Source organism: Rhipicephalus microplus, chromosome 6 (genome assembly GCF_043290135.1).
Source record: "Rhipicephalus microplus isolate Deutch F79 chromosome 6, USDA_Rmic, whole genome shotgun sequence".
Lineage (NCBI taxonomy): Eukaryota > Metazoa > Arthropoda > Arachnida > Ixodida > Ixodidae > Rhipicephalus > Rhipicephalus microplus.
The window spans coordinates 124,001,701-124,023,290 of record NC_134705.1 but is presented as its reverse complement, the minus strand read 5'-3'; the positions used below and the strand labels follow the sequence as shown (position 1 = coordinate 124,023,290).

Below are 21,590 nucleotides of genomic sequence, written 5' to 3'. Positions count from 1 at the left end.
TAAGTCGACGTCTGAGCACCTGATTACATTTGTGCAAAGAATTTCTTCGATAGTCACTTGCAAAACTGGCAAACGTGTGCTGCATGAATGCATCTTTGTCACTCTTTGAAAGCCACAGACAAAACACAACCCAGCTGTAATTTACTAAAAATAGTCCACTTATTTATTACTTTCTTTTGTGTTGAATCATATGATCAATGTGAACCATTTATAGACCTGTGTCTAGTTCCACCTATTGTAGAACGACATTTAACGTACAGATGGCTCCTATGCACAACGTGCCCGTCATGCTCATATCTATTTTCATAATCTTCCTCAATACAACATGTGGATTGCGCAATGCCATACGTAAGTATATATTCGTTTTCCTCTTCTATTTCAAATAATTTGAGGTGGCAGGAAATGTAGGGAACTGGGAACGTCTATACTTACTTGTTTCTGGCAGTATATGCGCCGTTTGAAACTGCGGCCAACCCTAAACCCCTGAGAGAAGACACCGAGACTGACTAGCAGCCATCTTTACCCTGTCGGCAACCGGACGCAACTACACGTGGTCAGTGGCTGTGGAGTACTTGTCATGAGCGCACCCGCGATCATTGTCCTCCTTGTCTACGATTTGCGCGCTGGCAGCCGTGGCACCATACTACCCCTTCCCCCTCGGAAAACGCGGAGAAGGACGCGAACTATTTCACATTGGTAGTCTGCAACTGTCCTGGTTACACTTAGCCATGTTGAACCACACGTTGTACATCCGACCACACACCAGCGCTGTTTATCCACAACTTCTTGTGGTACTGCTGGAGCTGTCGGACGCTGTAATTGCTAACGCCCGCAGCGTAATGAACTCTGGCACGGCTGGAAGATGAAAGCACCCCGGACTCACAGAATGACGCATAAGATTGTCGTATGTCATTTTCGTTGCGTGTCACCATTGTCAAGTTTGTTGTGTATCCGTCGTACACGTCCGGACCATTCACATGAGGGTGGCAGCCACTCTTCCACATAGTATTCCTTGAACGCTGGAGACCTCGGCGATCATGGAGCCTTGAAGTCCCCGCCAAAGCCGAGACTACGTATACCTATGGTACTTAATTTCACGCCCATCGCCGATGTTTGTTCCATGCATCGTCCCCGACGAATACGGTCCTCTTCACGTTCCTGGCATGGTCCCAGATTGCTCATAAGGTTTTCGGGTGTCTTCCTCATACTCTTCTTGGCTCTTTCAGGCTTCTAGACCATGTTTTCCGAAGCTCCTGCGATGGCTTTCTCGTTCACAGCATTCGTGGCACTGTGCCAGTCATCTATCACCTTTGAACCGTCGGTGTCCACGCACTACACATCATCTCACTCACCATATCAAGCTGTGCCTCCGGCCTCCTCACGATACTCAACGTCTTCTGCACGCTCATCGACCTCACCACCAACGCCGCAGTCCGCAGCCTTCCAGTTTCCAGTTCCATTGCTGTCCGGGCAACCTTCGCCTTCTATATATCATTATGTTCCTCCTCCAAAAAGCCTGGGATACCTTACACTCATCTTGTTGCTCCTCTTGATTTCATCACCGCTCTAGTACTTGCGTGCTTCTTTGCCACCGTTCTGCGGTTTGTCTGCCGAATTACTACTGTCCCCGCTCGTCTGTGTCTTCCTTTAATACCTCATAGATTTTGCACTGTTCTATTCAGTTAACGCAGCGCTTCATGGTTGGCCTTCACACCGTGCGCTTTCTCGACCACCATGTCATCGGTCGCCGCACCAATCATCTCTAAAGTGTACGTACTGTGCCGATGCTCCTCGACGCCAACCTCCATGTTTGCTACGTCGCACTGTCCTTCGCCATCCTGAAAGTCAGTTGCCACATTTTTGTTGGTCTTCTGTATTATCTTCTTCTTTCTTCTGCCGCTTCAGCAGTTCAGCGTTGGACATCCCGAAACCAAAGCCCACAACTAAGAAACTATTTGCTTCTCTGTTGAGAAGATAGAGAAAAACGTTTATTCACAGAAGCCAGAAGGATCATCCTAGTTGGATGCAGCCCTTAGTTCAGGGTCCTAATCGCTCGGCCAATACCGCGTCTCCACTAGATTAACCGGCTTCTGCGGCTCTGACAGTCGCAAGCGCAAATGTGAGTGAACACTACTGCTATATCTTTACCTCATAACAAGCGCGCAAGACGCCGTGTAGGAACGGTTAGCGAAGCTTATTGTACCTTCAGTAAGCTAAGCAGCTTTCTTTAGGGTCAACATTATTCTATATCTTGATTCCTTTCTATTGGCCTATTATTTATATTTACTTGTTCATCAAGCGTTTCATAACGAAGCATTCGTTAGGTGTTGATACTGAGAATTATTTCTTGTTATGCTAGCTATCGAGAACTTGATTGTACTTTATATTACTTTCGAAATACCCACCCACCAAAGATTTGTCGTATGTACTGAAAACAATCTAGGACTTCGTAATTTTGTACAAGAGTTCCCGAAATCACTTGTAGAACAACGGGGCTAACTATTTATAGCGTATGTGTGGTGTGGCATCCGGCGAAGCTTGTGTCAATTCTAGAGGCCATATTTATAGGCACCGAGAAAGTGCATTTTAAAAACAAAGGAAAGACAGGCAAAACAATTTTATAGGTATCAAGAACAGAAAGCCGGAAAACGTTCAGGCCTCCAAGTTTTTGTATAGGGAGTACAAATTGTTACATAAATAGAAAGGTATTCAAAATAAATATGTGCACTGCTGGCATCTCTGGCAGGAAAGCAAAACAAGTATATAATTTTGAATGGCGCGTAGGCGCGTACAGTTGAACAAAGCCATGCAATTGCCTCTTTTATTCCACGCGTTCTGCAGAATATGATCCCCCCTTTTACTACCTAGAATGTTGAGTCAAGTGTGCAATATCGAATACATACTGCTGTGTCACTTTCGGTTCAGTATAGCTGAAAGAAGCAAGACCGGAGAAGGTATACAGACTGCTTAAGTACCAGCGAAGAGAGAAATGCGTAATGTTGTCATGGTTTAGCTGTCAAGGGTCCATTTCTCTCCTGTGCGTAACGCCTTAAGACGAATATTACAAGTAAAAAAAAATCCACCTGCACCACGGACTCTTTTTTTTATTTTCACTCTTAATTTCCCTGAGAGGCGCTTCGGTCACCAAGGTGTGCAGAAGTGCTCATACCGGCTCCTTCATTGTCCATATTCTTGAGTGTTTTTTTTAGACTAACCTCCGAACTTCACAATCACCTCATCGGCCTAGTCAGCCAAAGTACGTGTATACTCATATTCGAGGTGGGCGCCTTTTTCAAACGTATTGGAAGGAGTTTTCTACCAGCATCGAGTGGTCACCGCTAAGCCTGGGCCCTCGCGCAAACTGAGTGCGGGCGTTCGCAGCAGCTGCGGAACGCACAGCATGTTCCGGCACTTCGCCGTCGTGCAACCCTTACGCCTTGTTTATGTAAGCTGCAGTAGACAGGCAGGCTGTTTCTCCTAAAGAGATCCAATCTCCCGTTTGCACCATGGCTATTATTCAACGGAAAAAGAACTTTTTGACGGAGACGAAAATGCTGTAGGGCCATGTGGTCAGGTTTTGGCGCACGTTAAAGAAACCCACGTGGTCGAAACTTCCGGAACCCTTTTCTACGGCATCTTTCATAATCATATGGTGGTTTTGGGACGCTAAATCTCACATATAAATCACATCAATCAACGGAAAATCAAAGCCGTGCCCGACGGAACGGGCGAAAGGCCGGGTGCGAAACCCGGCATGGCGAGGCTGTCAAAACTTTGTCGGTCACTCACAAACGTGGAAGAGTAAGTTAATGCTGCGTTAAAAATGCCACAACTTCTTAAAGATTATTTGCGCAAGATTGTCCGTCCACGCAATGGCCCCGACATGAGGCAGGTAAGCCACATCAAATTCGCACTTGCCCTGGCCAAGATGATGAATCTCGACGAAGAAGAAGTCCCCGAAAATGTAGTTTGCCGTAACTACATACAGAACATGGCGGTGGTGAGCACTCTGATTGAGAAGGACGCCAAAACGTATGCCAGCATATCTAGTGTTGCTGTAGGCAGTGTGGAGTATCAAGTCAACGCGTACATGCCTGCCCCGGACGACACGTGCAAGGGAGTCTTACGAAAGGCAGACCTCGGCATCGATCCGGCAAGAATTTAGACACTGTTTGTTCATGACAGGAACACAACAGCTCTTTAAGAAAAGTGAATCAAGAACTCGAATGCGATGATGATTTTGTTCGAGCACCTCAACGTTTCGATTTTCGTTATTTGTTTAGAAGACAGACGAACGTTTAGACACAGACAGATGGTTCATATGCTTGCGGCAAGGTCGGGCATCGGCAGACATATGTCCTACGCTATATGATGCCACGTGTAGGGGATGCGGCCAACAGTCCCTCTCAAAGGAGCATGATTGCAAGCCGATGTGCAAACTCTGTGGGGGCGAACATATCACAGCCCATAAGATGTGCAAGCGGCGCTTCCAGATCCCCTATGTCATGAGTCACAGAAGAAAGAGAGACAGAAGCTAGACTTTCATCCCAGTTTTCAGCAAGGCTACGCCACGGGAGATTTCCTGTCACTGCCCCCGGCCAAGCAAGGGAATATGAGAGCTACCCAGCATGGCCATGCCCGCTTTAAGGGCAGCCAATCTCGATCAAAAGGAAGAGCGGGCTCTATAGCGAAATCCCACTCCAGCACTTTATTGGTACGCGTCACAACCAAAGAAGCTGACCAAGGGTCATGGGCTACAATTTCCAAGAAGATGACAACACTACGCGTAATGGTGGGGGGGGGGGGCAGCGATAACGAGCATGTTAGCTTTGAACTCGTCAGTCGTATCTAAAAGGATAGTGCTTCTCGTAGAGGCATTGTGGATCAGCTCAAAGCTGAAATAGCAGAAATCAAGGCAGCTAGCATGGCAATGAATACTCCTTCATTGCAACCCTATTAGGTCGTCAAGAATGCCAAAAGGTGCGAAAAGCGGAGATTTCAATGCATACTAATTTCGAGGTTAGGCTGGCAAAGAGAAAAACTACTGCGCACGTTTAAAATGAGGATCTCAATTTTCGGGCAAAAATCACAGGTTTTTTTTACTGAGATTAAGGAGACTCTTAGGCAAATGACAGAGGCAATGACATCTCTTGGCGCAACGACTTCCAAGCTCGTGGTAGAGATAGGCAACTTTTGAGCTGAGGGCATAAAGACACTGATTACAAGTAAAACTACTTCTTTGGGGGGGGGCACCCAAGCTATGCAGTACCATGGCCAAATTGGGAATACTCATAATGATGGCTCTGAGTAACAGTTTATTCCACTTTACGATCTGGCATTCGAACTGTTAGGATTCTTTTAAAAAAGGGAGGTGCTAATGCAGTTCCTCAGTTCGAGTAATTCCCGACCGCAGATGATATTATGCCAAGAACTATTGTTGGACCCAGGTTCTATGTCGGGCTATAAATAGTACGTAAGTAAAGAGCTGGAAGGTAGGGGGGCCTTTACTCTGGCCCCTAACAAGCTCTTTTATTGCCTAAAGATGGACAAGTACAAAATTTAATAACTTTTTGGCAAGTTTTCACCAATTAGTAAGCTAAGAATAGCGTTATTATTCTCCACGTATACCCTTCCCTAGAGGGGGGAAGCATCGCTTTAATTTATTGCTGAGAAAGGCGGTTTCTGTGGCAAGCAGGGCCAGGGCCACTAATGTTGTGGCCGGGGATTTTACTGCCTAATATCAGGCGTGGAGTTACATACACACAACACACAAGAACGAGAACCTCTGGCAGGCTATGACGGATATTGGCCTCCAGTTAATCAGTAATTCCGACTTTCACACCAAGATTGGCAACTCTGGGTCAAAGGATTGAACTTCTGACCGCATATTTGCTGGGTCGGCAGGGGATTTTTCCTGGGCTAACTTAAGGTTCGAGCTTAGAAGTGATCAGTATATTATTAGCACAGTGTTGCTGCTAGAGAGGAAGCCTCCACGAACTTTCAAATACATAGACTGGGACCGTTTCCGCAGGATAACAGACGCACAAAGGGGGGGGGGGGTAGAATCTCCGGAGCACTTTCAAGATTGGCTAACTTGACGAAGGAAGACGTAGAACAAGCAACAAGTCGGTACACAGAGCTTTAGGTCAGTCATATGTATAGCAGATTAGCACAATTATTACAGGCCAAGGAATCTCTGCTGTCCCGATTGAAAACACAAAAGTTCAATCATAGGCTTAGAACAAAGCTGGCGAACTGACGAATAAAATTGAGGCACATTACCAAGAGCTTGAGAGACAGCATTGGCATGAGGTGTGTAACATCGTGGATGGGTAGATTGAATTAGGTAAGAGATTGAACCTACTCAAGCCCCTGCTACATGAGAATAAGACAAAAACCAATTATAATCAGTCGGTGGATAAAATTCTGCATGTGGAAGGTAGCTCCATAGGGATGGCAAAATATTCATGCACTTTGCCTGCATGTATCTTCCCCTGGAGAATGACGCAGGGTGCGTGGGGCAGGAGAGCCCGTGATTGAGGGCAAGTCGGGCACAGGCCTAGATAGGCCGTTTCAGTAGGAAGACGTTGGCGAAAATTTCGAGAAACTTAATGGCATGCCAGCCACTAATCCGGATGGCGGGAATAACAAAATTCTGCGCAATTTATACGAAAGGTCGATTAAGCTCATAACTGCCGAAATCAACTGTATTTCAAAATCGCGTGTATTTCCAGATGAAAGGAAGCGTGCGTCCGTGATTGTCATTGTAAAGCCAGGACGCCGAGCCGGTGCTGAAAACCTTCGGCCCATCTACCTTCTATCACGTTTGGGCAAGGCCATGGGGCATGTGATAAATAAGCGGTTTACTAAACACACTGACCACGACGGTCTATTTTCAAGCAGTATGTTAAGCTTGAGGAAGACCTCTCCGCGCCGGACGTCATGCTTCTCATCAAGCATGATATAGTGGATAGACAACGGAGGCACGAGGGTCATTTTTTGTCGCAGTTTGGAAAAGACCTCCGACAATGTGCCCCATAAGTATATTCTAGACTCGATTTGCCGCCTTGGTTTGGGCGACAAGTTTTACAGATTTTCAGTCCATTCTTGGAGGTACAGTCCTTTTTTCGACGTGGCACACCACAGGGGTTCGTTATCTCAGCGCTCTTGTTTAACGTAGCGATGCACGGCTTGGCCGTCAAACTTGACCAGATGCTGGTATTGGTTCCGCAATATATGTGGATGACATCGCCTTATGGTGTTCTGGCGGGTTGGACGGTCTTGTTGAAGGCACTATACAAGACGCAGTGCATTGCATAGAGAAACACGTCAGTAACATGGGTCTCCGGCTCTCACCTTCCAAATCAGAGTTGCCACTCTACCGCCCCACTAGAAGGGGACCCGAACTTAAAGGATGGAGGCCTCCCGAACAGATAGATATTGGAGTTAGCACGTGACCTGAGCGTGAGATAACCAAGGTTCGTTAACCGTTAACTCCGGGTGCTAAGCGTGGTTATTGAACCCGACGGTTAGGAAGGGCGTACTCTTTTTAAACTTACAGGGCATCCTGCTGGAGTAAGAGATTTATTGACAAGGTTTTTATCAGAAAAGGAGGACTTAGGAAACATTATCTGCTTAAGCGTTTTCAAGCGTTTACATGTAGCCAAGTTAATTAGGTTCTCCCCATGCAAAGATAGCCAAAACCTTATACAAATGGGCTGAAAACGCTCATCAGGAAAGGTACTAGGAGAGCACTAGGACTCCGAATGCGCACATGCACAGAGAAAGTAGCAAGCCTCAGCGTCTACAATACATCAGAGAAAGTGATCAAAGCACAGCAGACCGCATATATTGCCAGACTCTCATCTACGGTGGCGGGAAGTGGTATCGTGGCTAAGGTTGGGACCAATCTGACCATGATATATGACGGGAGCGTTCAGTCTTCAATGTGAAACAGGTTATTATAGTCTGCCCTATTACAATGAACATGCATTCAATTTTCAATACTGGAAGGAGGACAGCTGGCACCTCAGTGCTTTTGCGTCATGTGCATGCGCACGAGGCCGATTAATGTTTTGTAGACGCTTGCCAGTAGGAACGCAACATCAGTTACTTTCTTGCAAACGTTGTTGGCAGAAAGGGCTGAGTATTATTGGCCACGTCAGTCAGGACATCGTCGGCTTCCGGGGCGGAGCACCTGGCCATCGCGCTTGCGTTCCTTAAGTCGGATACACTCGAGGTCAGCTCATAGAGCTTTCTTGACTGGGACGGTCTCTGAGGAGATTGCTAGGGCATCTCGGGCTAATGTTCTTCCTCATCGCTTCATTACATGGTTCACGGCGCACGAGGGCACTGAAGTGGGTGGGCTGCCTAATGTCATGAGATGGCCTATGCAAGGGCGTGAGGTCGTGCTGGCCATGTCAGGCATTAGGTCGCCGGTGTGCCGTCTGGGACTGGTGACGTGCTTGGTCCGGCCTTTTGGAATGCCAACCCACCTCGCTTCAGAGACATTCTGTCTACTATCAACGAGATCACTTAGTGACTACCAGATGAGTCGCAGGGCTTTCCATTGCCGTTAATCTATGGCTCTTGCAGACGAAGTCATATACAACACTGCTTTCAGCAGGTACATGGAGGTCTCCTCTCTATGCCCCAACTGAGGAGCACGTAGTGATTTTATACATAAACTCTGGAAGACCCCTCTTTGCAGCACTACACGGACCACGGATGGACGGAAGAAGAGTTTCATTCCTTTTTCAAGAGCAACAACTGGTTTGACCAACTTCGGGCTGTCCAGAGCGTCCACGATGCGGTGGTGAGGCTCGGCGTCTCTGTACTTGCGGCCCGCATACTTGCCCTCCATAAAAAAGCGCAAAGATTATTCTGGACAAGAATAAATGTTACTATCTATCTAATTTTTCCCTATTGTTCCCGATGGTGGGGCAATCGCAAGCCACTCATACCACGTAAGGGCAGTGGCGTATGGTGGCCGGGGCGTCTCATTTCACTGCTGCTAGGGCTTGTTTTCCGGAAGTTGGTACGACTGAATAACAATAGCTGAATACAACCTAAAACGTATGGAGAGTCCCCCTCTCACCCCTTTTTCAGTGATATAACCGTAACAGCCAGTCGCCTCCACCACCCAATTGTCTCGCTCAAGTACTCGGTAGTAATCAGCGAAGGCTTGAGACCGGCGTCATGGCTCTCGACTTTGTCTATTTGGTTATAAATATCAGAATCAAAATTTATCCAGCGGTAGTTTGCACTTCATAGAGTTTTGAACAGTCAATAATGCTTGTTAACATGAAGAATGGTCTCAGACTGCATTCGAAAGTGATAATTGAGGTTAAAAAGTGTTCATAGAGGCGGCGAGTTCTAAGATAGGCATTTGTATGTCCTAATCAACATTTAAGAGTGAAAGTCAGTAATGGGCATTTATAGACACTTTAAAACGCTATTTTGTCAATAGTAGCATGCTGGTGCACTAAAGTGGTGTGACAGGAACGCAAGACGTGAAATAGGCACTTGTCTAAAATTAGTGCTCTAGTTATTTCTCACGAACGGGATTTTATGGCGATCGTGCCTATTGAAGTGCTATTATGAGTGTTACCAGAATTCATTTATGCGTATTATTTCATAGTAGAATGACGCCGCTTCTATTTTGACTATAAAGAAATGCACAGAAAACTGTGTTTGAATGAAGTGTACTTATTTTGTTCTTGTACGCATTCTTTTCTAGTCTGTGACAGACGGATAGTCTTTCCTCAATGTCAATACCGTAGAGGTATGAGTGAATTTATATTTTTTCAAAACTGTCACATGTTTGGCGGTTTATTATATTCGTGGTGATATTCACGGAAACATGTTTGGGTTGGTTTCGACAACAATACTCATAATATTTCTTCAATTAGTCATCTTGAAGCGACTACGGAAGCGAGCGCTGATAATGGTATCAATACCAAACTTGTTACGCCAACAAATAACTGTACGACAAGCATATTTGACTAGTCATAACATGTAAATTATGACATGTATGTCATGATTGTCATGATTTACATTTCATGGTTCTGAAGCTATTGCGGTGGCTTCGTTCACACGGCATGTTGCAAAACTGGTATGGTATGTCATGGTTGAATGGCGAACATAAGTGACACACCCTAACATGAAAATCATGACATGCGTGACATGTAACAACTTGAGTACAGGCCACGCTCATGATACGCTAGCGGCTGTTTCGCTAGCGTCACATATACCAAACTTGGTATTACGGTACGTGAACGGATGACGAAGGTATGTGCCTGGTCCAAACATGATAATCACGAGATGCGTGTCATGTAACAACACGACTGCATGCCCCACTAATGGTGTGCTGGTGGCCGTATTACGAGCTTCACTTATACGAAATTTGGTATTATGGTATGTGAATGCATAATGAAGACGTGTCTCTGGTGCAGACATGATAAACACGAGATGCGCGTCATGTAACAACATGACTACATGTCACAATCATGATGCGCTGACGGTCGTTTCGCTAGCTTCACATATGCCAAATTTGGTGTTACGTAACCCCAATGGATGACGAAGATATTTGACTGGTGCAAACATCCTACTCATGAGATGCGTGTCATTTAAAAACATGACTACATTTCACAGTTATGGCGCCGATAAACTTCGACGTCGCATGGCGCTTGGGCTCGCCGGTGTTCCTTTTGTCGCGTCACGCCGGCGTGTCCTCGCTAGGCGCTGGTCCTGCCTTATACTCACTGGCGCACGCCGGGCTGTGTTGCTTTGACACACACGCGTTTCAGAGCGTCCGGCGTCCCTCCGTCACAAAAAGAGGCAGGCGCAGTGCTGTCTGGGTAACGCACTGACGCGAAATGCAGTATGTTGTATTTGGCACCGGTTGCCGTCCAGCTGCGCCGACGGATGTTGGGCGCACCGATCGCGCCTGGCGTCAGACTGTAGAGTTCTCGCGTTTTGATAACGTACAGCGTTTCTGTGCTCAACTTGCGTGCTCGTCAACGTTTCGTTGGAGTATAATGGGCCATTAATGATGCACTCGCGGCCATTTCCCTAGCTTCACATATACCAAATTTGGTGTTACGTGACGTCAGTGGATAATGAAGGTACATGACTGGTGTAAACATCATCATAATAACACGGGTGTCTTGTAAGAACACGACAAGATACCACGTTCATAGCATGCCCATGGCTGTTTCGCTAGCTTCAAGCTTCATGTATACTAAGTTTGGCATCACGTGATGTGACTAGATGACAAAAGTAAACAACACCTCCAAACATGATAATCATGAGATGGAGGTCGTGTATGGCATAATTTACCTCTACCTCATAACATTGTGGTGATCTTGAAGTGGCATATGTATTGTCCTCATTTGTGCTTCGCATATCATCGTTTCCCACTGCACGTGGAATCTGCCAATTTTTAGATAGCAGCGCTTCGGTTCCAGTTCCAGCGTTGAGCGCCCTCTGCGTATGCATGACCAGCAAAGCAATATAGGGTGAAAAGAAGCGACGGTGTAGAGCAGTTCAGGATTAAAGACAACAACATACAACGACAGATTCCTTGGCGGCCACTGGTGGAGCCAACGTATATAGCTTTTATAGAACTCGCAAACGCGCTGCCTTCCACAGTCTCCACATCAGCGGGTTAGTTGCGCTACACTGCATCTTTGACGGTTGATATGAAACATCTCGCTCAAAATTTTCGTTGCAGGTACCTTACTCATGGCTCTCTCGTCCTGATGTAAACGTAGTCTTAGCTAGCTCTTCCTGGACATTGAGCATCGCAGTTCGTTGATGGGAGCTGTCACCCGCTTCTGCTAAAGATTTGCCCGGGCTACAGGCACTGAAACGGGGATTGTACCGCATTTATTTTTTAAATGTTTTTTCTTTGGCACGGCGTCATCTCGGCGGGCTCCAACACATAGAGGGTCCAGCTGGCTTGCCTCTCTAGTGTTCCGACACGCTCGTCTCCATCTAATTAAATGAATGTATCTCAAATTTTCCTCTGCTAGATATATCTTTGTAGCGAATAAGAATTACAGGTGGTAGTATAAAATCAAGACAAGCCTTTCATGCACAGCAAGCTTTACATTCCGCACTAACGGTTGCTGCGTGACCGATTGGCTAGGTTTATTTCCACAAAAATTAGTATCATTGTAGGTGACTGCATGATGCACATAAGTGAAAAGTAATATTCACCACAAACGATATTTCGTGAAGTGACTGTATGATGAACATGAATGAGCAGTTGTCCCATCAAAATCATGATTTTTATTTCATGCTTACCATGATTTGGATGCCCTGGTCAAAATGTGCTCGCGACCACAAGGCTAGCTTGATATTTGTGAAAGTTTTTAATGGCTCAGGTGACTGTACGCAAACGTAAATGAAAGGTGGAAACATGAAAATCATGACATGCATTTTGTGTATAAAATAAATTACATGCTATACTCGTGGTGTGATTGTGGATGTTTGGCTAGCTTGATGTTGAACAAAATTATTATTTCGTGAGGCTTCTGTATGTCCGGTAAAAATGAAAGCTTATAACGTGGTGAAGGTGAGGTACATTTATTGTAAAATTTGATATGCATGCCGCGATTTCGGTGTGCTCACGGCTGATTGCCTAGCATGATACTAAACAAAATTGATTATGCGTAAAATGCCTGTGTGACGACAGGAACCAAAGGCTGAAACTTTCAAACAATGGCATACCTTTCAGGCATATCATCAATTATATGCTAAGATTACTATGGGCTGATATAGCCATGCCGTAGATGACATGGTACCCATCGATTCAGGTCACTACGTTCTTTCACTTACGCCATACGTTTGCGTGACATAATGCCATTTCTGGTGATTTCCAGATGGTGAATCCTCTGTTAGCACAGCATGACCGCATTGTTGGAAGCATGCTTTACATGACATGTATAATATAGAGTTAACGTTTAAAACAGGTACATAAGTTTGTGATACACTGTCGTCGTTCAACATCAGATTTGGTTTACATCAAGGTCCTCAACCAGCCACCCACATGCCATGGGCATTTTAGGTACTAAGTCATGCCGCACATAAAATGCAAGTGAAGATTTTAAATGTGAATGCACTACTTAGTCGGGCTATGTCAGGCATACGGTGGTGGCGTCCACGTAGGCGTTCGCGCACCTGCACGTGTTATCTCTTCGCTCTCACTAGCTAGGTGCAGTGCTTCGCCGTTCCTTCTCTCGCCATCCACTCTCTCTCAATCCTGCGTAATACCCTCCCGTCCACTCGCGCCTCACTCTTGACCGTTCACTAACTGGGTGCCTCTCAAAAACGTTCGGAAATGTATGCTCGATACACCGCTGTGAAATGCCACCGAAGAGCCGAGAACGCTGGCCCCCCACTCTACCGTACGCTCGCTTTTCACTCTCGACCATTCGCTAGCTGGGCCCCTCCCAAGGTGTTAGCAGAAGTCGGTGAAGGCGAATGACTGATGGCAACGGTGCCCTCTCTTCACTCAAGAAATGCATTCGCACTTTCTCACGATTCCCTTCAGTGAGGTGGGGCGTTTTTTTGTGCTGGTGCCTGTGGTTTACAATTGTCGTACACATACATCTCGTCATAGAAATGTTGGCTTACATCCATTTATTCAACAGGCCGCGATAAACCACGTGATTTAAAGCATGTCGTACATGGCGTGCGTGTCATTTGTATGTTGAGAGCAGTCACTTATGTTTGCCATGCACGGTTTATCCACAATATATATATATATATATATATATATATATATATATATATATATATATATATATATATATATATATATATACCTGCAATTTATATTCGTGATACAGCTATAGTATGTCACACCTATTCACGCACAGATTGCAATAATCAAATAATCATACAGCCAGAAAAGCATGACGTCGTAAATAGATAGATAGATAGATAGATAGATAGATAGATAGATAGATAGATAGATAGATAGAGAGATAGATAGATAGATAGATAGATAGCACCATGGCGGGTATGTCTGTCTTTGTACCAATTTCAGCTAAAAAACCTGCTGAAAGAAAAAAAATGTTTAAATAAAACGTTTTTTCAAGCGTGCTGCACAAATAGGAGTCGTTAGAGTAACTGATGCATGTGAAAGAGTTTTGCTTCAGAGCTTTAGATACAAAAATACAAAATACAAGAACACTAGTCGGCGGTGATCAGAACCGACGGCAAAATGCTTCTGAACAAAAGATAATATTTTTCATGAAGTGTAATTTTTGTGTCAGCGCCTTTACGTGCAATATTTCCACATTCACTAAAATAAAGATACATAAACGCTTTAATGCTCCTGTGAACAGATGTTTCCTTCTGCATATGTAATAATAATCACTTGTAGCATAATATACACACGCTAGTTGACAAACTTTTTAAAAATAACGTTAGTGCCTATGAGGCACGTTTTGTATGCTAAAGTTCATCTGTAAAAGACTCTTTTCATCGTCTGTTTCATTATCAGCCTGCTACTGCGACCACATTTCCAGGCTTGGACATGCGCATGGACATCTATATCGCTACGACAAACGCCGAAATAGATGTTATAGATATGGACAGACATTCAACTGCAATACATTTCTCTCAAGGCAGTTCTGTGAGGCTACTTGTGTTGTCGCTGACGCAGCACGGTAGTCGAGTGGTAAATGAATTTCACTGACTGTTATGTTCTATTAAACTAGATTACAACAAAATTAAAAGGTTCTGCCAAAGTTTATTGAATTTGCAGAAACAATAAGGCTGGAAATGCATGTTTTGATTAGTATCATAACCTGCACTAACTCTCAATCAGTACAAGCTATACCTCTGGCCACGAACAACATTAGGCTCTTACCACAGCTGCACGGGGCCAAGAACGGCTTAGTGTTGTCATTAGAAAAATGATAGAAACTGAGTAATTGACTAAGGCTAGACGAATCGGGACAGCCTGTTTTGCAGTAATAGAGTTTGTTCCGGTTAATTAGGCCAAACATGCTGAGTCAAACAGGTTATTATTATAATTACGGAAATTATTTACTTATGTTAGATATGTGAATAAGATGTGTATCGCTTTACATTGAATGTTGAAATTCGCAACATTACGCTTAACGCTCTTCAGCAGATTTCAAAATAATGTTCTTGACTGAAGAAAACTTGACTGAAGAACGAGGTCGGGAACAAGTTTGAGAAGAATGTAATTATCCCCGCCCATATTGAATTTAGGAATATAAAGACGCTAAATTAAACTTTAATGGGGTTCGACAAGAAAATAATAGGTTATGTGGCATGTCAAGAGCAGGGAATGCAGCTTGACTTAAGGTAAAAGCTATTGTAGTAGTGGAGTAGTTGTTCACTTATTATGAGAATATATTTCACGTTATTATGAGAGCTCAAACTGCGCTTGGTTGAAGAAAGCAATAGCAAAAGTAGACAGAACGAACGCTGCCTGCGAGCGTCGCTGAATTATGGACCCTGCTTCGAGGGCATTGCCGTTCACGTGCAAGTAGTTCACCCTGGCGTTTCAACCAGGCAGCCTGTGACGCTTTCATGGCAGGAAGTGAATCCTTTATTTTTGACACACTGAAGCGCTTTCCCCTCCTGCTGCCTATCCTCATCTATAGCAAAACACGCTTCCTTTCCCTCATTTCACATTTCCCTTTCATTCATCTGCTATACAACCCACTGCTATGCCAGGTCCTACACTCTCGTCACCCTAAATCCCCATTCCGCACTTAACTCTACCATACCTTACATTTATATGCTCTACCTGATTTTACCTATTTGATGCTGTACTTGGTTCCCGTAAGACTTCCCATTCACCTTCCTCATTTCTTTCCTCCTCAAACAATCTTCACTTACGCACTCTTCTGCTGTAACCATCATGTTATGCAAGGTTTTCACAGCGTGACTAAAATCACCATCAGTAGACAGCACACTTCATTTCTTCTTCTTTCCGCCTTTACCGTCACTTCCCTCTGCCACCCTTTGGTATATATGTGGTTATGCTACAGATGCATCTGCTATACACGGCTCTTCCTGCTTGAGACAATGCGTAATTATGTTCTGCTTTGCTCTCTTTCATTCTCATTTCACACCTCCTCGTGCCATTCATTGCTAAGGTACGATTAGCGCTCTCCTTTCCTTATTGCAATCTTTCTGACACTCACTGCTCTTTCCAGCTTTATTGCTAACACAGGGCTGCGCTACACAATGTTCTGCTTGCCTAATGCCAAACATAACTATACATTACTTTACTCTCTTGCGTCCTCGTCCCTTCCTCCTCTCTTTCTTTTTTTTTATTTAAGTATACTGCAGACCTTCTCGGTCCAAGCAGGAGTGGTACATAGGATATACAAACAAACACATCTCTAATTCCTATCTTCACTTCATCTCATTAACTATGCTAATTTTTCATTTTCGTCCCGCTTACCTCACTCCTCAAGCTCACTTCCTTTCTCCACTCATAGCTATACACGACTTTGCTGTCACAGCTGTGTCTGCTCACGTCACTTTTCCTCATCGTCCTTTCTCTTTCGTTCCCCCTTTGCTATGCATGGCAATGTTATACGTTTTTTTGGCATGTATGATGTGAAGAAACGACGTACAACAACAGTATATTGCCTTCATTCTCCCCCTTGCTTCCTAATTTTTCTTTTGACTCCCCATCGCTACACCTCAGACTAACTTCCCTTTCCCGACACCTTGCCAAACATGGCTATGCAATTGGGGGCGATGGTATACTTGCTTTTGCTTGCGTTACATCTAGTGACTCGAAAAGATGACGACAGCATACTCTAGCGAAATACGAAAGCCCGGGTCTCTCACGTGTTCAGCGCTAAATAAATTTGGTAGACCCCACACACTAAAAGTAATCGGCAAAAATCAATAAATGAATAAGCATGCAGTTTCAAAACAGAGTCATTCATGGAATGACATTCAGTTTTTGTTTACTGGTCATAAGTGTATGCACAATAAAGACGTATGAACAATTTGTAGATTCTGGTAGATACATTGCATGCCACTTTCTTTAAATTCGTCATGCTCAGATATCATGTCATACCACTTTTTTTATATATTTTCTTATCTAAATGCTGGCAGAGCAGCAGGACTGTGTAGTTTACACCACGCTTCGGAGCGAGACCCACTCACAGTACACGTAAATATAGTTTCCTTTAACAGAAAAGATGTTATAGCAGGCCGTAAGATGTCCATAGTCATAGTGACCGAGTACATGTAGCACAGTCAATTTTACTAACCTGGGATATTGCACGACAAACGTAGGAGGGCAACAAATCCATGCCAACACCAATCTCTCGCTCAAGCCACCGACAGCACTCACTTGCCAGTGGAATGTAAAATAAAATATCAGTTTCAACATGAGGGAGATGTAATTAGTTTGATATCACATGTAATGTTATATGAACAAACTGTCGGTGAATTAGGGCTAGGCGCTAATTTTCTTGCATCCCATCTGACAACATCTTTAAACCTTTTGCATCCCATCTGACTGAAGTAAAGAAATTTGGCTGCTTCAGGGAGCGAAAAGGCTTTGCAGGATTGCAGCTGTCTGATGCTCCAACATGAAGATGTGACAGCATAGCACGCATGTTGAAGGGTATATATGAGCAACGTACTGACTCCAAGTGAGAGAGTTCACGCTCCTACCCTCGCGACCAGTTCCATAACGTCAAAGGTCGCAGTTGTGCTCCAGCTACGCGGATGCTCCACCAGCCCCACTCACTGGTGCATCCTCGTGCTAATTCACCAGGTGAGAGACAAACAATATCCCCTCTTAGGGACCCATAAGTGAATGCTTTTCACGTGAACTGACTTCATCGCACGCGCCCCTCGAGCAATGGGGAAAGGCCGGCTTGTTTCTCATGTCCTTGAACCACAAGTGTAGACAGCCTTGGCACGATTTTATTGTCATATACCACAGTTTATATACAGAACATGACGGTGACGTGAAAAGTGAAAACAAAACTTTGTCAAAAAGGCCTGTATAATCGCTGTCAAAATATCAGACAGTGTCGGAAAAAGTCACCTATTTCGCTCAGGCAGGGTTGTCATGCTGTAAGTAGCCACAGAAACAACAGCAGCGCTCCGCGGTATTGATCTGGAAGCTTCTGAGCAGTTAGAAGCGACGGTGCACGCCTTGCTATCTTTTAGTCTGGTCATTGTCCACGCGAAAGACCTAGAGGAGACTCAAAAAGCAATAACTAAAGAACAAGCTGCTTACCCACTTACATAATTTTGGTTTTGTTAAGTGTACCGTTGCTGTTCTTCATCTCTAACATTGCCTGCTGGTATACTGCCACTTATGGCGAATGCGGCCACTAATTGGAAAGAAAAGGATTTGGTCGATTCTGCTGCCTCAACGTGAAGCGATAGGACCACATCACTGAAAAAGACATACGAGTGATTCGGTGACGTGTGCCCAGATTTAGCGCACGACACATCGAGTAGGCGGCTTGATGATGTCAGGGTCTGCATGCGCGCGACGGAAATGGATCGCTTGCTTCACCTTTGCTGTGCAATGTTAATCCCTTCCCGCTCACTTCAATTTGCTCTCGAATAAAACTACGTTGAGCGTGCTGATTTTATCGACTTTTTAATTTTACCGAGCTTGACAAGGACGGCAAAAGTCTGTTGAGTTTGTGTGTGTAAATTCTATCACAAACATATAAACGACAATGCGACGTTAACTGAGTTACAACCATCGATTTTCAACTCTGGTACGTTGTTCGGGGTTCGGGGACACAGTGACATAGAACCGAAGAAGAACAAGAGTCGATTATTTAGGCTAATTAGTGTATTTTCTGCTCATCAATGAAAATGTGGTTTATGGCGCAGAACTCTCTACACCTGATTGATTGATTTGTGGAGTTTAACGTCCCAAAAGTCTACACCTAATTCATCCTTCTGATGGGTAACTTATTTCAACGATGTATATTTTTGTCTATCTTGTGGAATGCGCTTTCGTCCGAAATTATACGTCATTTATCAAAAGTATACAATGGCCACATCTATCTTGGAGATACGTTGTGGCTGATCACTTTAGCACTCAGTACTACCTGTCTGCACACGTGTTTTATAAGTTTTGAGGGGTCTGAGCATGGTAAAAAAGCTTTTACGATCATGATAGGAATAATACCATATAAACAATTTAAATTAAACCTTGTTTGAAATGCCCATTGCCGGATCATTGAAACTTGATTTGATAGGGTGAAGCAGAATCGCTTTGTGTAATGAGCCATTGGTTTACAGCTCAGCGAAGTCATAATGTCGCAGCGGATATCAAAGAGCCTAACTGTGGTTTAAGAAGAATGCTCGACTAAACATCCGTAAAAAATGGCTTGTATGCACCAGATTTTTATGACGCTCCATGTTTTCGTTCTTCCTCGTCAAGCCACGTATACAGCTTTACGCGTGGAGAAAGAATCGACCTCGCGAGTTAGTTTATATTCCCACATCGCGTGACCTTAAAATGAACTGTTATGAAGTTTCTTGCCTCGCACAGGGACGGCAACTTGGGCCAGTTTGTTTGAATTCATCTTGAACATGGTTAATGACGCCACATTAAAAACACGCACAGAAAGAAGGAAGGTTAGAGTCAGCGCCATGTTTGTTTCCTTCATCTTTATGTTCGTGTTTCTAGAGCTGCGCTGTTAACCACGTTTGACATGAACTGGTGTGTCACTCGTGTATTATATTGAATAAATTGCATATTGTGATATGACGCTGTAGGCTTTGAATATCAATAATTATAAGGTAGATTGTTTATTATATGACTTGATATGTAATTTCATGAGAGGTATAAAGTTACACTTAGGTATTATTATGGTATTGGCTGCTTTGAGATGCAAAGCAGCTCTTTGACTAGCCTGTGAAACGCTGTTCGTTCGTGGGTCTGTGCCAATGAACAGCACCACGTTCCCCCTGCCACAGTTGTTAGAGCGATGCCAATTAGGTCGATTCACACAGCTGCGCATTGACGTCACTCTCACCCGTCGGAGCTCCTCCCAACACATCTGGGTGGTGTTGCTCCTCCACCCGCAACAAACTTCTCTCTCGCTTCACCCTCTCTACCAGCCGCAACGTTCGACCGCACGTTGAGTTGAAACACTCTTTCAGCTCAATTATTTGCGATGATTCTTACACAAAATCTAACCTGCCTGCAATGTATTTGCGTTTCAAAAAGACGTTTACTTTAGTAAAGGCAACACCGAGTTTCGCTTCACACCGTTCTTTCAGAACACGCATCTACACTCGTTTCAGCCGGGTAAATGGCGTTGACACCGCTGCTGCTTCGCATCCTATCATAGTTCCCTTTTGGGTGACGGTCCACACTTTTTTTTGTAGTAATGTTTTCGTACTCTTATAATATTGAGATGGTTTCACTGCTTCTATTGGTGTGACCTGGCACGACGTCTGTCGACGCTACCTTTAGCACCTAGTGAAGCAAAATGAGGGTGCTGGAAAGCGTACGTTTCCTCCTATTAGCACTCTGCAGTATCAATGGCATGATAACAAAACCTAGTGGTGGCTTTGTTCTGAGATGATGTTGCTTTTCACACGCCAAGGGGGTCTTCGAATAACGAGTGAAGACAGAACTACCGCGTGAAAGAAGTTTGAAATTTTGCTGTCCTGACATGTTTCTATGGCGTCGTCTTCGAGCTTGAAAAGTCTCAAGATTTGACCCGTTCATACCGCACTGTAAACGATGTTGCAACACACAGACTTGGGAAGACGTAAGACCTAGCGAGGCTTTGATGTTCTGAAATCTCATAAATCTAAGTCGTTCGTACCTGGTAGCTGAAAAAAGTCATCGAAGCATCAACAGCGATATAAAACATGGTTTCATGGAACCAACTGCGCCGTCTTATCTATTGATGTTTGCATGCTTTAAAGATTTAAAGATGTCTTCAGATGAGGCCCAACAGAAAATTTTTTCTTTTTAAAAACCGCTCTCCTCAGCCTTGAGATAGGAGCGATGAGTGGTGCCACTTAACAAAACACGACGAGGCCCGAGTAATGCCTATTCTATGGCTAATTTCTATTCCAGTGAATCTCAACTGCTTCCCCGGTCAGTCAGTAGGCGTACAAGTCAACATGTTTGGAAATTATATGTCACCTTATACTTCTAAGCGCAAGAAGCTTCGCTTCTGACGGCATCCTTTCTTGGATTAGCTGAGTTAATAGTAATGACTAATTTTCTGAATAAGTCAAACTTAAAATACTGTTATTTTCTTGATTGCTGAAAATTTAACAAAACAAAGTTTGTTCTCGATTTTCAGCAGGTAATTATTAGAGATTTTGAATATTCACCGGTCGTCTTCAACCACTCTGTTTATAAGAAAATAAACTGTTCTACGATACCTTAATAAATTGGTATTAGTAATGTCGGTATTATTATGAAAACCTGAGGTTCTCCGACATTAATTCAGAGAGAATCCATGGCCTCTATTCAGAACGCAATATACTTCTCTGTGGCAAGCAGCACATGTAGCGACGTGATGCGTTTTCAATTATTTGGGCAAACAGGCACCCCTATCAATGCG

At 44.3% G+C, this 21,590-nt stretch overlaps 1 long non-coding RNA gene across 1 annotated transcript; it reads left to right on the top strand.

Annotated features, from left to right (window-relative positions):
- Nucleotides 1-254: 254 nt before the first annotated feature.
- On the top strand, nucleotides 255-14,703 carry LOC142764929 (uncharacterized). Its single transcript, XR_012883972.1, has 3 exons — nucleotides 255-348; nucleotides 9,740-9,784; nucleotides 14,516-14,703. It is a non-coding gene; the product is annotated as an uncharacterized LOC142764929 (long non-coding RNA).
- Nucleotides 14,704-21,590: the final 6,887 nt, after the last annotated feature.